General features: G+C 38.8%; 1 long non-coding RNA gene across 1 annotated transcript in view; it reads right to left on the reverse strand.

The window, feature by feature from the left end:
* Nucleotides 1-261: 261 nt before the first annotated feature.
* LOC113457409 overlaps nucleotides 262-4,810 on the reverse strand; it is an 18,156-nt gene continuing 13,607 nt past the window's right edge. Inside the window, exons 2-3 of the long non-coding RNA XR_003377988.1 lie at nucleotides 1,083-1,190; nucleotides 262-327 (exon numbers count right to left, since the gene is read on the reverse strand). This is a non-coding gene — a long non-coding RNA (uncharacterized LOC113457409). The remainder of the gene's footprint in view (nucleotides 328-1,082; nucleotides 1,191-4,810) is intronic.

Consider the following 4,810-nt stretch of genomic DNA (forward strand, 5'->3'; position numbering starts at 1 on the left):
TAATGGGGAATGCTTCAAGAAGACAGATGCCAGGGCAGAAGCGAGGTCACCTGAGGAGGGACATGGGGCATGAGAGGGCAGTACCCACATAATAATGAGAAACGGGGAATACTAAAGAACTGGAAACAGCAACTTTGATTCTTTAACTGGATAAAATCTTTAAAAAGGTGATTATTCTGATTACTGTGTGACTCACATAAAAGGAGAACTAGCTCCAGAACACAGAAAAAAAAACCACAAACACCTTACTTCTGTAAAAGGTATTATTGTTTCAAAGGGACTTCTGTAAGGAGTTACAGAAGAGAGCTGAAATCCCGAAATATCAACCTAAAAAAAGAGAAGAGAGAACCCAGTACATAAAATGGTTGCTCAGTTCTGTGTTTATCAATGTCTTCTCTCTGAATCATTTCTCAACGTACGTTTTACTGGCAACTTAGTCATGAAGTGCAAAAACAGAAATTGAGTTGTTAGGATAGCTATAAGCATTACTATAAAATGAGTCATTGGTGAAAAACTAGTACAGATAATTGATATTATTATAAGCAATCTCATCCATAACTTAAGCATCACCAATTAAGAATATACTATAGAAGAGCGTGCCAAAATCTCCAGGAATCAAGTCTTGGTAAGTATGGCCAAATGTACACACAATACAGTAGCAACAGCATTTCCATCCCCACGCAATAAACAATGATCTACTGACTTGTCCCCGTTGACACAGACTTACTGGAGTGATATTTATTAGTACAGTCATGTATCTAATATACCAGAGCTACATTCTGAAAACATGCCCAATGATCTTATCATGATGTGAACTTATAGAGTATGATCACACGTCTAAGATGGGTTGGATGCCACCAGGCTGTAAAAGCCTTGACCAGCAATGATGAAAGTGGGGTTTGTGTCTACAGGATGGACAATAGACCAGCAATGATGAAAGTGGGGTTTGTGTCTACAGGATGAACAACAGACCAGCAATGATGAAAGTGGGGTTTGTGTCACGTTATCTTTAATTTTACTACAAAGTGTTTCCAGGGAAACCAAGCTAACTCATGTGGACATCACTGGAATGTATGACTTACAACAAAGAGCAGTTGTCTGGTTCGCTCTAAATGCTTGAGGAACTTGTGGCCCATTCCTTTGTTCATATGTGCTCCTTCTATCAGACCTGGGAGGTCGGCTGCTGATATCTAACATAAAAGTAATGATTTGTTGAAAAAGAAAAATAGATGAGAAAGAACCAAGTTCAATTATTCCCAAATTTTCATATTTCATAGTTTCTAGTTAGGCACTCTACGGTACCTTTGAAATAAACATGTTAAAAGCTTTTATCAGACATCTGAATCCCATTTTTACTCATGAGTCTACCAATCTATAGATATTGGGGGATTAGCTTAATATTTATTACTATAATAGTTACTAATAAGGTAAGCTTGTAATTTTCACAAATAACTCAGTTAAATAACTAATTAACGTGTGCATATGTTTTAAAGTATCTTTTGGTTTCTTTCATTGAGCAATATGTATTAAAGATCTTCTTTATTCATGGCTTCATAATCTATTAATTTTTAGAACTGACTACTTCATTCTCCAGATGTAACAGTTTATCCATAACCATACTGAGAGATTTTTGACTGCTCCAAGTTCTAGTAATTATGAATAAAGTGGCCAGAAACACCCATGTGCAGGCTTCTCTGTATGTAGAAAGAAACTCTATCCCAACGCGCTGTTCCCTGTGAGCTCCTTGGAGACCAATTCTTGGAGGTCATAAGAGGTGAGGCTATAGTGGCCCTGGGACCCCGGACTCCCCATTCCCTAAAACCTCCATGTGGAATAAAGACCATGCCCCCCCACCCCAGGTGCTGGAGCTGGTCTGCTAGACAGCGATCTACCCCATCCCCAACACGTCCTTCCCTGCCAGCTCCGTGGAGACCAATACTTTGTGGACATAAGAGGTGAGACAACAGTGGCCCTGGGACCCTGCACCCCCCACTCCCTAAAATCTTCACGTGGGAGAAAGGCCAGGGACCCCCTCCCCAGATGCCTTTGGCATTCCTAGCAGCCAGCAGGAGCTTGTGTGCTACACAGCCATCTATCCCGCCCCCAACAGGTCTTTCCCTGTGAGCTCCATGGAGACCAATTCTTGTAGACATAAGAGTTGATGGGAAGGCGCCAATGCAAGAACTCCTCCAATGTCCTAAAAAGCAACATGGTACCAGCAGAACCCAGCAGACACACAACAGGAAGACTTGATCATCCTAACCCAGAAGATAGAGAAGAAAACAACTTTAAACAGTACTTAATGAAAACAATGGAGACCTTTAAAGAGGAAGTGCAAAACTCCCTTAGAGAAATGGAGGAGAAGACAAACAAAAAGCTGGAAGATATTAATAAATCCCTCAAAGAAACACAAGAAAACCAAGAAAAAGCAATCAAACAGGTGAAGGAAACAGTTTAAAATGTGAAGATTGAAATAGAGGTAATAAAGAAAATACAAATTGAGCAAACTCTTGAAATGGAAAATCTGGGTAAATGAACAGGAACTGCAGAGACAAGTATAACCAACAGAATACAAGAGACAGAAGAAAGAGTCTCAGGCCCTGAAAATTCTATTGAGGAAATAGACTCATTGGTCAAACAAATTCTTAAAACATTCAGGAAATCTGGGATATGAAAAGACCAAACCTGAGAATAATAGGAGTAGAAGAAGGAGAATTCCAGCTCAAAGGCACAGAAAATATATTCAACAAAATTATATAGAAGAAAACTTTCCCAACCTAAAGAAGGATGAACCTATGAAGGTACAAGAAGCTTACAGAATACCAAATAGACAGGATCAAAAAAAAATCCCATCCCCATATAATAATCAAAACACAAAACATATAGAACACAAACATATTAAGAGCTGCAAAAGAAAAAGGTCAAGTAACATATGAAGGAAAACCTCTCAGAATTTCACCTGACTTCTCAATGGAAACCATGAAAGCCAGAAGGTCTTGGATAGATGTGCTGCAGACACTAAGAGACCATGGATGCAAGCCCAGACTACTGTACCCAGCAAAGCTTTCACTCACCATCGATGGAGAAAGCAAGATATTCCAGGACAAAAACAGATTTAAACAACACGTTATCCACAAACCCAGCTTTACAGAAAGTACTAGAAGAAAAGCCACATCCCAAGGAAGCTAGCTACACCCACAATTACACAGGCATCTGATAACCCCCCTACCAGCATAACCCAAAGTAGGGAAACACACAGACACTACTACTGAAAGATAACCAGAGCTTAACATCAGTGGTCTCAATTCACCTATAAGAAGACAAAGGCTGGGGGCTGAAGAGATGGCTCAGTGGTTAAGAGCACTGGCTGCTCTTCCAGAGGTCCTGAGTTCAATTCCTAGCAACCACATGGTGGCTCACAACCATCTGTAATGAGATCTGGCGCCCTCCTCTGGTGTGCGGGCATACGTGGAGGCAGAATGTTGTATGCATAATAAATAAATTAATCTTTAAATAAAAGACAAAGGCAAAGAGGAATGGATAAGTAATTCTGCTGTTTACAAGAAACACCTCAACCTCAAAGGCAGACACTACCTCAGAGTAAAGGGTTGGGAAAAGGTTTTCCAATCAAATGGACCTAAAAAAACAAGCAGGTGTGGCTATTCTAATATCTAACAAAATTGATTTCAAACTAAAATCAATCAGAAGAGATGGAAAAGGACATTTTATACTCATAACAGGAACAATTCATCAAGATGAAGTCTCAATCCTGAATATCTATGCCCCTAATATAAGAGCACCCACATATGCAAAAGTAACATTCTTGAAACTTGAATCGCACATCAAACCCCACACACACTAATAATAGGAGATTTCAACACTCCTCTCTCGCCAATGGACAGGTCAAACAGACAGAAACTTAACAGAGAAATAAGAGAACTAACAGATGTAATGAATTAAATGGACTTAACAGACATCTATTGAACATTCCACCTAAACAAAAATGAATATACCTTGTTCTCAGCACCTCATGGAACCTTCTCTAAAACTGATCACATTCTCGGTGACAAACACCCACAGATACAAAAAAAAAAATTGGAGTAATCCACTGTGTCTTATCAGATAACCATGTAGTAAAGTTAGAATTCAACAATACTACTCTCAGAGAGCCTACAAACTCATGGAAACTGAACAGTCAACTACTGGAACCACTCCTGGGTCAAGAAAGAAATAAAGAAAGAAATGAACAGCTTCCTTGAATTCAATGAAAATTAAGGCACAACATACCCAAACCTATGGGACACAATGAAAGCAGTGCTAAGAGGAAAGTTCATAACACTAAGTGCCCACATAAAGAAAACAGAGAAAGCTCACATCAATGGCCTAACAGCATTCCTGAAAGCTCTAGAAAAAAAAGCAGCAGACTTACCCAAAAGGAGAAGACAGGAAATAATCAAGTTGAGGTCTGAAATCAACAAAATAGAAACACAGAAAACCATACAAAGAATCAATGAAACAAAGAGCTGGTTCTTTGAAAAAATCAACAAGATTGACAAACCCTTATCCAAATTAATTAAAAGGCAGAGAGAGAATATCCAAATTAACAAAATTAGAAATAAAAAGGGGGTTATAACAACAGACATGGAGGAAATTCAGAGAATCATTTGGTCCTACTACAAAAATCTATACTCCACAAAACTGGAAAATGTTAAAGAAATGGACAACTTTTTAGATAGATACCACCTACCAAAATTTAATCAAGACCAGGTGAGCAATTTAAATAGACCTATAAGCTGCAAGGAGATAGAAG

Source organism: Microtus ochrogaster, chromosome 26 (assembly GCF_000317375.1).
Source record: "Microtus ochrogaster isolate Prairie Vole_2 chromosome 26, MicOch1.0, whole genome shotgun sequence".
Lineage (NCBI taxonomy): Eukaryota > Metazoa > Chordata > Mammalia > Rodentia > Cricetidae > Microtus > Microtus ochrogaster.